The sequence below is a fragment of the Rutilus rutilus genome (assembly GCF_951802725.1).
Source record: "Rutilus rutilus genome assembly, chromosome: 13".
NCBI lineage: Eukaryota > Metazoa > Chordata > Actinopteri > Cypriniformes > Leuciscidae > Rutilus > Rutilus rutilus.
Genome location: NC_140218.1, coordinates 14,842,534 through 14,855,228, shown reverse-complemented (window position 1 = coordinate 14,855,228; position 12,695 = coordinate 14,842,534). Strand labels below are relative to the sequence as shown.

At 37.1% G+C, this 12,695-nt stretch overlaps 1 protein-coding gene across 2 annotated transcripts in view; it reads left to right on the top strand.

Moving 5' to 3' along the window:
* Positions 1-12,695, top strand: part of chchd6a (coiled-coil-helix-coiled-coil-helix domain containing 6a) — a 74,660-nt gene that overhangs the window by 7,383 nt on the left and 54,582 nt on the right. The gene's annotated exons all lie outside the window — the stretch shown is intronic.

The window sequence follows — 12,695 nt, the reverse complement described above, 5'->3', positions numbered from 1 at the left end:
TGTTATATTTTCTTCTCAATTTTAAGTTTAAGTAATTTTTTATGTGCTTTTGCCATTTAAATTTTGTACATTGTTTAGCTTTAATTTGTTTTAGTTTGACTAATTTTCAAGTTTACCTTGCTACAGTTATCTTAAGTTTAAAGTCCCCCTGTAGTCAATGATTGAATCCCTTAAATCTCATCTTAGATGTTTTTTCCTGTGAAAACTTAGAACGTCAGTGGAGAAAGGCATATAGTTCATCATAACATCGTAATATACATATAAATATTTAATCTAATATTTATATTATATTTCAGCTTTATTTCAGTTATTTTTTGTTTTGTTTTAGTTAACACTAACAATACTGATTGGACATGAAGAGCAAAATCTGAACAATTATCTAAAAGATTGATTAAATCCTTTCTTTATTTACTAATCCATGTTGTTCCAAACATTTATGACCGTAGAACACCTTGGACACGTTTAGCAGAATGCCCAAGCTGCCTCTTCTATACAATGAAACTGGATGGTGACCAAGACCTGTCAAGCTCCAAAAGGACAATAAAGCCACAAAAGTACTTCATATGGCTTCAGAGGACTTGACAATAGCTCACATTAGCTTTGTGTAATGAACAGACCAACATTTAAGTTATCAGTTTAAAAATCTTGCTGGTAACCATTCACTCTCAATGTATGTCTTGTGTTTCACAGGAGAAAAGGAAATCATACAAGGTTGAGAATTATTTTTTAAAGTTAACTAGGCTTTAATATTACTCATTAGAACGTACAGTAACGCTCCATTCACATAAACAACAGCAGTGGTGTGCTTTACCAGCCTAACGCATTGGACAAACTCTTGGCCAAATATTATATGACTATGTGACAGATGAGTAGAGTTTGATTGGATTTGATTTAACAAACAAATATTCAGGAACAAAATATATTTCATGTTTTCTCCTGCCATGTGAAAGCTGAAAAGCCTATTTATTTTGCTTTACTACTAATGCACTATTTTACGGTTAGTGGCATTTTATTTCCATTTAGCACTGTTTCTTTTCTCTGCGGGTTTATAGCCCTAAAAGAACAAACCTTGCGACCCATCAGTTGAGAACCAAGGCGCGTGCAGTGGCTCTGTGTGATGTAGATGTAATGGGAAGTCTTATCATTAATCAGAATGAAGCTCTGACATGGCGACTCCTCTGTTCTGCTGGTGCGTTTCAGAGCGCAACATCAAGGTCTGCGCCTCTAAATATTCATGATTATCAATAATGTCCTGATCGCTGGAGACCTCTCTTGTTAAACACGACATGAGTCATGGTTAGATATCAGCTCAGCCATCGGAAGAGGAATTGATCCTTTTGTTTTCGGTTTCTTGTTAAAATATTGAAATGAAAGTGTTATCGTAATTAATATTAGAAGTGTGTGGCAGCATAAATACACCATGGTTTGGTGTCTATTGGAAAGTTGAATTGAGTGGCAGGAGTGATGGTCAGTTGTTGTAGGATATGATTGATCACCAGGCATTTCAATGGGATTTTTCATGCGAGTTACTGGGAAAGTTGCAGCTGTTGTTCTGGCTTATTGGAGCCTGTGTAGTGTACAAATTTGAAGCGGTTTAGTTAACAAAGAGTCACAGTGTAATAGTCCCTGGCAATGAACAGTTAAAAATGAGCACTATTTACACAGTGTAGACATTTACATTCGACATTGGCTTAAAAATGTAAACACTATTGTATTCCTATAAACCTGTTGCCTATGGCTGGCTTGTTATGCTCTTGATGATAATAGCTTTGAGTTTAGATAAGATAAAACTTGCCCTCACAATATTTATATCGTAATATTCCAATGGAATCATTCACATTGATGATGATAAATTCAATGAGTGAGGGTTTTTTTAATCCTAAAGGGGGTCGCACACCGCAGCGCCACGTCTTTAAAATTCGAACACATTATTCTCTATGAGTGTACACACTACACACACACCGGCGGCGCCCAGCAACGGCTCAGGACCGTGTTCAAAATCCTGCCGCGCCACAGAGCGCCATTTACATAGTTTTATATTAAATTTACATTTATTTGTCTCAAATCGTAGTTAATGTATATACTGACTTCACCCTGTGCTGCAATATACATTTAGTTTTATTTAGGCTATTTAAGACATTTAGGCTAATACGTGTTGCCTGTTCATGTGTTTTTGTTGTTGTTGTTGCTTTTTTCATCTCACTGATATGAATAGGCCTACTTCTCAGTTTGTAATAGGCCTATATATTACCATTGGTTTACATTTTTCCAATTTTTCCAATTTTTTTTTTCACTTCGAGTAAGAATAGCTTTGGATTTGCCACATCATTTTGCCTTTCCATTACTCTGATTCGTTTTGTTCTCGGTGTGAATGCCGAGTGTTTTCGTTTAGCTGATTTCTTTTTGCTCTCAATGTGAATGTTTGAGTTTGTGATCCGTTGAACTCTCTTAACAGATTTTTAAAAAAAATTTATGATCTGTGTGTGAATAACTTTAAGTTTGTTTAGGAGGGTTGGAACAACACATCGGCGTAATCGATTTTGCCGATTATGTTAATTAGTCGTTTTGAGAGGAATGCGTCTATTCGTCGCGCTGTTTGTTCGTCCCCAATGATTGGCGTAATAGTTAGATTATTCGATTAATCGAAAAAATTAATTGATTGAGGAAAAAAAGAAAGAAACATTAGTTCCAGCCCTACGTCTGACTGACTTTACTCACCTTTTTATATTTGTACGCTTTTTCCCCGCTCATAGTGTGCATATCTTTGCGTATGTGATGGTTTGATTTCGTTTTCACTTTGTAAAATAGACCTATAAGCTCGCACTTGTAGTGCTTTCGTTGCAGTTTTCCATTCACTATTTTTCTGCTTCACATAAAGAATTGCTGTTCTCTTAAGAAATTGTCTTACTGATTGGCTTCATCACTGTCTCCTCTCCACCAGTAAGCTGGTGTGTGGTGGGCGTTCTGGCGCAATATGGCTGCCGTCGCATCATCCAAGTGGATGCTGCACATTGGTGGTGGCTGAGGAGATTCCCCCCTTTCATGTAACAGCGCTTTGAGTAGGCCTACCTAGAAAAGCGCTATATAAATGTAATTAATTATTATTATTATTATTACAGAAAGAGGTGGCACAAATATATTAAAATGCAGTAAACTGTCACCTCCACCCCTGCACTCTCACTCAGACTACAGTAACACTCTTTCTGTGAAGTGCACTATTCACTGTCTGTTCATCCCTTGCCTGACTTCCTCCATCCATCTGCCAGGGTCTGCCCTCTATGAGCTCTTGTACATGACAAGCCTTTACAAGATTAATCAAAAATAACGTAGAGAGAGAGTGGGGAGGATTGTGGGTAATTTCTCTGCTCTTAAACGCATTAATGCCTTTCCCTGGCCTGTTGGCGGGGAGAGGTGATAAGTTGCATTTGCATTTGGCACTCTCTTTCCACCGTTCCATTAAAAAGCTGGTCTCATTAACACCGCTTCACACTCGCCGCCGAGCTGCCCGCCTGCTCCTCTAGCTCAGTTGTTACTTATGCATGAGAGATGCTAAAATAATCGGAGTGCTTCTATGCCAGGCTTATCTCTTTGTGATAAGGACTTCTGATCCTTTTCCAACCTCTCGTATCTGATTTTGCGTCAGATGTTTTTTAAATCTGGTTTTTGAGTGTACCTACGATGGTATGACATCACTGCACAAAGCTTCACACTTGCGTGTGAATGGGAGGCTGTGGGAGCTCGCTTCCTGTTGCTCACTATAATCAGGTTGAGCAGTGATTTGATTCAGTCCATTTATGGAATGAGAACACCATAATCTATACATTTATACATTCTCCTGACCAGTATTTTGGTGTTACCCTAGTACTTTCTTGGCATCTTTACATTGTGGTTTCTTTTCTTTGAAGATAGTGCAGTGCATATAGTAAAATGGTGTAAATTCAGTTGCTAGACACTAGATGGCGGAATAACTCTTCAACACAATGCCTTTGTCTTCATTTCTGCCAAATCTCAATACAACGCCCAAGAGGTCTTCAGTGCTAATTGCAATTGTATAATGTGTGTTTCAGGTACACCATTACAGTATTTAAATTTGGAATAGCAGTCAATGTTTTTGTCTCCTAAAATGAGAAAACATGGTGTTGTTCTAATGGAAGCAGGACTGATTTAGAGCTGACAGGCGTTGATTGATTTGGTGGACATGAGGCTATTAACATGAGTAGCTTTATTATGTATGTGTGTGTAGTTTAGAGTCATATTTATCTCTGAAATGAAAATTAACAGCATGAGAGCCACGATCTAGCAGTAAGTGCATATGTTCCAAACATGTGTATAGTGAAGTGACTGTGCATGTAGACCTCTGCCAGCAGCGCACTGTTTAAGAACCCATCTGTGGACTTTCTCCTCCAGCTCAGGCCAACGGGCTTTGCTTCCACAATTAGCTGGTTTGGTCTTCATTTCATTGAGTACCGTTTCACATTTTCGCCAGTCTCTCACCAGTTTCGCACCAAAATGTATGTTCTGCTGCACGATTTTAGTTTTCCTTCGCATAATGTTTACCTTAAGTTTAAACTAAACAGTGTAACTTTTTCCGTTTCTTAAACTACATTTTAGTGTTATGATGAGGCGGCTGTGATATGAGATTAGCAATGCTAGAACTGATTTGATTTTCGCCTGTATTTATGTGTGTGTGTGTATGTGTCCTCTATTTTATGTGTTTGACATTAATAGCATTATATAGTATGTCGCAGCACATTTCAGATGAAAAAAAAAAAGGGACTTCTAGTCTGGAAAATATGGTATTATATTGGAAATTATTATTTTGGAAATTTTATATATATATATATATATATATAATTTTTTGTATATATATATATATATATATACAGTGCAATGCATAAGTGAATACACCCATGCTAAAGTTGACTAAAAAGAGGAATAAAAAAATCATATTTTGGAAATTGAACTTAATGCCTTAATTAAAAAAATTAGGAAAAATCCAAACTTTAAGGACACCAATTTTCTTTGTGAATGAATAATGTATCGTAAATAAATAAATGTTCTTCCTTAAAATACATGGTGCATAAGTGAGTACACCCCTATGTTAAATTCCCATAGAGGCAGGCAGATTTTCATTTTTAAGTATTTTTTTTTATTTTGTTTTAGGATACTATGCATCCTGATAAAGTTCCCTTGGCCTTTGGAATTAAAATAGCCCCACATCATCACATAGCCTTCACCATACCTAGAGATTGGCATGGTTTTATTTCAGTTAGCATAAAAAAGCTAGTTTGATTTGCATTGAGAGATGATCTTATGGAAAGTACCCCATGCCAATCTCTAGGTATGGTGAAGGCTATGTGATGATGTGGGGCTATTTTAATTCCAAAGGCCAAGGGAACTTTATCAGGATGCATAGTATCCTAATTTTTTTTTTTTTTTTTATACTTAAAAATAAAAATCTGCCTGCCTCTATGGGAATTTAACATAGGGGTGTACTCACTTATGCACCATGTATTTTAAGGAAGAACATTTATTTATTTACGATACATTATTCATTCACAAAGAAAATTGGTGTCCTTAAAGGTTGGATTTTTCCTAATTTTTTAAATTAAGGCATTAAGTTCAATTTCCAAAATATGATTTTTTATTCCTCTTTTTAGTCAACTTTAGCATGGGTGTATTCACTTATGCATTGCACTGTATATAGTAAATATTTATTTTATTTATTTATTTACTTACCATATTACTATATATTTATTTACATACTATATATATATGTGTGTGTGTATATGCTGAAATTATGTGTGTATAAACTCCGGCCTCATAACATACCTCATCACAGACATCAACATTTCCCTCCAAACCCAAGATAACAATAAGCACACGCCGCACCTTGTGAACAATTCATTCCTTCGTTTATTTATTTACCTACTTTTCATCTTCCCTTGCTGTGTAGTTTATCAGAGAAGCTCAGTGTGAGTAATCCGGTGCGGCGGGAGAGAGAGAAGAGAGCCGTTCTGGTAGCAAAGTCCTATCAGTAATTGTAATCTCAGGCCTGACATCTTCCTGCATGCAAAGCCATTAAGACTCCCGCGCTCTCTGAGCTCAAGCCAGGCCAGAGCTCAGGTAATTGCCAGCGGGGCCCGCGGCAGGCAGGTGGAGTGGATAGATTTTATCCCGTGCTCCCTTCGCAGTTTCTTCCGTTCTAGCGTCGCTGTTCGAGCAGGAGTCTGGGATAAGAGGGAATTAGGTGCAGGATTAGGTCTTGTGTTGTCTCTGTGTTTGTAAGTGTTTACTTATCGCTCTGTCGGAAGGGCTTTTATTTTTTTGAGTGTGTCACAGGTTTTTCTGGTAAGCATCTTTGTGTCAGTTGAGAATGATTTCCTTGTTGTTTCCATGTCAACCTCAAAACGGCAGTGTTTGACAACCGTATGAACAATTTATTTCAAACTTTTTCACTTTTTGTGATTTACAAAATGGATGAATTATTTGTCACGAGAGGCAGATTTGAATTGGAACACAACAAAGACTGGATTCAAACCAGTATTTTCTGTGAGAGCACCTAGGCTCAACATGAGCAGTTTAATAGAAAAGCTGAGTTTTTCTGTTTTTAGACTTTATTGTCAATGAAATAAATAGGAGACCGGAAGAGACTAATATTTTTGGCTGCATTCACCTGTTTCCTGCGTGATCCCCAAGGCTCAACATATCTGAAAAATGTGCTAGCCATTAGGCTACAATCTTTTTTCAAGACTAGCAAAATAGAACTAGAAAATTTGTTTGAAAGTTTCTGGTTTTGGACTTTCTTTTTTTTTTTTGTCACTTTAAGACTATGTTCACACTGGAAGCCTTAGTGCTCAATTCTTATTTATTGCTCAGAGTAGATTAGTTTTTTTTTTTTTTTTTTTGCTTGGCTGTACACATTAATATTTTAAATGTTGCCAGTATCAGAGATTTGAGTGTGAACTGATCATGGTCCCGAACTGACCCGTATGTGCCAAAGAACAATAACAAGACTGACGTAAACATGGCTGATGTGCCGATGAATCCGTGACTTTGTGCGATAAGGAGGATGAAAATGAGGGAAAAGCTTTGTAGTTTTGCTTGTATAGAGCTGTCACTTTGATACTTAGACCTCACTGTCCCTCCACTGACTACCGTCAAGGCTTTCTTCCATATTAACTGAGTGACCAAAGAACTACCGGTATGTACATTTTTTTTGGAGTGACTCCCTTCAGCACGTAACTGTGACGAAGGTTGATCTAGAGTAATGCTAAAAGTCGCATGAATTCCGATTCAGACTGAGGTTGCATTGCAAAACATTCGACCTGTATCTGATTTAGTACCACATATGGAAGTGGCCCAAATCAGAATAAAAAAAACATTAGATTCCATGTGGTGTGTGCTGTTCACACTGTCATTAGAAAAACCGATCTGTGTCACATATGAGCAAAAAAAGTTGGATTTGCATCACTTTTGCATGCATTCTGAACATAGTCTTATTGAATGCAAGATTTAAAGGAGAAATAGGATTGAACTGGATTTAAACCTTATTTTCCCGTATGAGCACCTAAATGTGTTTGCACTACACGTGCTAACCTCTAGCCCACGTCTGACTTTTAAAAGTTTTCATTGAACATTTTAATAGAAAAGTTTAGTTTATAATTTTTTGGCACTTTTATTGACCTCAAAATTGTATATGGGATTTTGCCTGCTTTTGGCCTTTTTTTTTGGAATAATCTGGCAAGAGATTGATTTTGGCTGCGTTCAAACCTGTGTTTCCTGTATGAGCACCAAGGCTCAACATGTCTGAAACGTGTGTAAGCCACTAGGCCACAACTTTTTTTTTTCTTTTTCTCAGGCTGCCTTTAAATACAACTAAACAATTTTATTTTTATTGTCCCCCCGGGGACAGGTCAGGACATTATTTCAGCAGAGAGTGGAAATAGGATTGTAGCTGAATTTAAACCTTAATTTCCCAAATGGGCACAAAAATGTGTTATGCACCACATTTTTAGCGTTTTTTAAAAGAAAATTTGAGATCTCTTATTGGACATTTTCATTTTTTGACCTCAAAATTTGAAAGGGGACGGCAAATTATTTTGGGAGATTGAGAAGATAGAATTGGGACCAGACTCAAACCCACATTTCCCATATGAACGTGCCAATTGCTAGGCAACAACTTTTTAAAGATTTCCTTGAGCATTTTAAGTGCAACAATGAAACATGATGGGGAACGACATCATTTAGGGGCAGGTGACCCCTGAAGGCGATCAGGATTATGATTGCTAGCTGAACGCTTTACCCGCTATTCAGTAAAGGAAGATGAGCATATAAAATTTTTATACCTCGTGAGCACTTGACCGTTCCGGGCTGATTCCTGTGTCTCTCTCTCTGGTGCCAAACGAATCCCGACCTTCTGTCAAATAGTTCTTCTGGATTTGTCTTGTTGCTCTAATCTCTTTTCCCTCATGTCATCAATATCACGTTTAAGACCCTGCTCGAAAATGACATTGGCTCTCGCTGGCACGGTGGTCGGATCGGGCTCAGATAAGAGCCGTAACGTCGGCAGAGAAATTATTCATTGCAATGGCACGAGAGAAGCAAGTGGCCCTTCCTTCTCCTCCCCAGACGACCACAGCGTTATGCACTCGGAGTAGTCAGTTTGAATATTAAGTGCTAATTTATTGCCTAGCCGGGAGCTACGTGTTAAATAAACGCAGACGAGTAAATAGACGAGGAAAGCGGGAGGGAAGCTGTGCCCAGATATCAGATGGCAACGCAGCACATCCAACCTAGAGGGGATGACGGAGTATAAACACACACTGCAGGACACAACAGATGCACTGTGAGAGTGTGTGTGTGCAAGAGACGGATCTGAGAATACATGACAACCGAGTTTCAATCACAGAGCCTCCAAAATTTGAAATTAAATTAAATGAACCTGAATCAGTTTTTCATATGACACAGGTTAATCAATAGCCGTATGGGAAGACCGTTATCTGGACGTTTCATACGGGGAAAGCATTTAACTGCGGATTATCGTTACCAGAGGTGGTAATAAATAGAAATGAGCTGTTTTAATTATGTTTTCGAACATGGTGTGGGACTGAAGCATTTTAACTTCTATATCTCATTTTAGTTTTGACTGGAAACTCCTAATGCTGAAACTTTTAAGTATAATTGAGAACTCTGCTATAAGATGCTATAAAATGCAGCGGCTCTCAACTTTTCTGATTCCACAACAATAAAATATTCATAATCAATATATTATATTGCTATTATAACTAATTATGAAATTACACTAATTGCAGAAACGTCTAAGCAATATTTTAGCAATGTTTTGCGGATGATCAAATGCTTCAATCTAAACTTTATGCTAAAACTTTAGGTGTGATCAAGAATAAAACGCTACAGTTGACGTAACGTGTTCAACAGCCTTCAGTTCATCATTCCTCCAGTCTCTTCACTTCTTCTTGAGCGTACGGCCTGTCACTTTGCATCTATCCTGGCCTGGGCGCTGAGTTCCAGCCTAACGCACACGCATGCACCATTGTTTACGGTAAACCCAACTCCGAGCAGGGCTCATTTCTAGACTTATCAGTGTAATTCATGCTTGCCTGAGTATTATCAGCCTGCTCCAGATCCCAAACAGAGCGTTACATGAGTGCAGCACGCCCATCAGATTGGCTTTGTCACCACAGAGAATTTAAAGAGGATAAATAAAGAAATGACAAGGCTTGTGTGCAGTCAGGAGCTGTGTGTGTGTGTGTGTGTGTGTGTGGCTCTCAACAGGCTTTGAGAGTTCTTTGAGACTGAGTGATGAGTTTGCCGTCATCAGACCAGCAGGGAGTAAACTCTTGATTCTTCAGCTAAGAATTGTCGTTGAGTCACTTTTAGGTCCTCGAGAGGCTATTTTAGGCTGTCTTGTCTTGCATCATGGTAACAACTTTAGTAGCTTTGTAAATGCCATTTTATATTCAAATCTACCTATAAATGATCATTTTTCTTTTTTTATTAAAATGTATAGGACCGACACTAAAATCTTATTGGATGAGCTGCAATCAAAGGTGTTTAAAAATAGCCAATATATTCATGCCTCTGACCGCACATCAGTTGAAATCTATATTAATGCGCCAATTTATATTAATAGCCAACAGATAGGCTGACAAACTGTATTACTTGGAAGAAGAAGTGTTTATGGTTATTAATACATTTAATTATTTATTAAACAATGTTGGTTTTATCATATTGCTGTTTTGCCATTTTAGGAAAGCAGTAAATGTTTTTTTTGTATATGTAATAAAAACATCTTGATAACATTTTTCCAATATATTGCAGATGAACAAATGCTTTATATGTAAATATAAAGGCACATTATAGACCAAAAATAGGATGGAAATGGAAATTAACCTTAGGGTACATTTACACAACAACAATGTGTTAAAAAAAATGGAAAAGATTTTCCTTTGTGTTTTTCACATATAGACGACAACACTGTCAAAACGATCCCCGTTCACACGGATTGGCGAAAACGACTGCTAAGCACATGATGTAACTGTTTTTGTAGTTTACTGAGACGATAATGCCACCATTTACCATTTCAGCTCAGTAACTTCCAACATGACCGGGACTAAGGTTATCTAACCTATTAGACCTATTTTCAGGCGCTGCGTCATATCATTACGCCTGCTGCACTCATGGTACGGCAGCAAAGTTTCTTGATTATTACGCAGGAATGAGAGTATAGTTCCTAGCCATATCAGCCTAGAAAATCGCAACTTTACATTTTCCGTCGGTCTTAGTACACGATGTAACTACAGAAGAGTCAAGTTTTAAATAGGAAAAATATCGAAACTCTTTGGTCATTTTTTTGAGAGAGATGCTAATGGTCTTGTCCGATTCAATGATCTATGCTAAGCTATGCTAAATGTGGTACCGCCAGACCCGGAGATCGGCTGAATGGATTCGAAAACGGTAAAACTCAACTGTTTAACTCTGGGGGAGTTGTAAAATGAGCCTATTTCCAAAAAAAGTGGAGTGTTCCTTTAAAAAGTTTTCCGTTTTTAGTTGAAAACAATGTTGTGTAAATAGCTTCTTAGATTAGTTTGATAGAATATAGTTGATTGTGATTGGCTCAATAAAGATGCTATTAATTCTCATCATTATTAGTATTATTTATATACTTATATAGTATTCATTAATATTTTGAATTAGCTTTCATATTTTCAGTTTTCGTTTTAATTTTCGTTTTTTTTATGTGCTTTTGTCATTTTTATTATAATTTTATTGAGCTTTGATTTATATTTATTTCAGTCATAATATTAGTAATTGTAGTAATCCAACTTAAACATTTCAGGTAGTTGCTAAAGCAACATTTAAAAAAATTTAAGTTTAAGTTTTGCATTTAATTATTATTATTTTTTTTCAGTTTTATTTTAGATTAAGGTTAAGGATTTTTAATAGTTTTAATTAACAACACGTATTCTCATGAATGCAACAACAACTAAGGAGTAAAATTGACAATCAATGATTATTAAATAATTAATTTCTGTTAACAGCATGAGCTGAATGAACCATATTTCTAGGTGGTCTCTGATGCTCAGCTCTTGGTTTTAAGTCAGCCTTATCAAGATCCATGCGAGCTCTGGCGGTGTTGAGCACTTGGCTTCAGCAAGCAGACCAGATTACCCTCTCCTTCCTGTTCATTAAATACGTGTGAAACGCCCTGCTGCTGCTCCTATAATGAGGAGTGATTCAATACTACATTATACATTTGTTAGCACCCAATTTACAGTTGCAATTACGAGCCCTAGGAGATTCATGCTTGGCCATTTACAGTCTCCATTTCATGTTTGATATTTAACTGGTCAAGTACAAAAAGTGGACATACGATGTAGAAGGTGCAGTGCTCAGAGAGGATTCTGTCTATAAAAGCAAAAAACATTGCTTAAAAGCAACATTAAAATCAAAATTGACCCCATTTACTTTCTTAATTTATGTCCTTGGGCATATTGTGCATGATTCATCATTGCATGTTGTTGTAAAAGTGTTTTCGTGATCATTCTTTGCCTAGAAATGTCTTTTCTTTTATGCTGATTTAACCAAGGCCAATGTGAGTGGGAGAAATAATTAAAGTTGACTAGATTTTTACATTTTATGATGAAGAATGTAAAGAAGTGCAGGTAAACTAATGTGATGCTGTGGGTGTTTTATTGCTGTGCAGTTGCTAAGATGTTTTAAGTGTTTGCTAGAGTGTTGTTATGCAGTTACTAGGCATTTTCTTCATCAAAGGATTCCCCAAATATCTGTGTTGCTCGTGTCCCTCTTTCATCGTAAATGTATTGTATTGTCCTGTCAGAGCAGAAATGAAAAGCTGATGCTCTCCGTGTGTTTTACCGTCGTCTTCGGTGCGTTCATATGTAAATTGCGTGAGCTTATTTCGTCCGTTAGATCGAAAGATCTGAAAAAGCCCATACGTTTACCCGCCCATAGACCGTGGCCTCATGGGATAGTAAAGTGCCCATCGTATGCGCGCTTCCAAATCTCGTCAGAAGTACTAGGTCATCTACTTCTTTCGAAGTATTGTGAATTCGGACACACTGTTTTCAACCTACCATATATTAGTGAAGTATGCGATTTAGATTCACTTTCAAATTCTTTACATTACGAGATTTAAATGCCCCACAAATGTC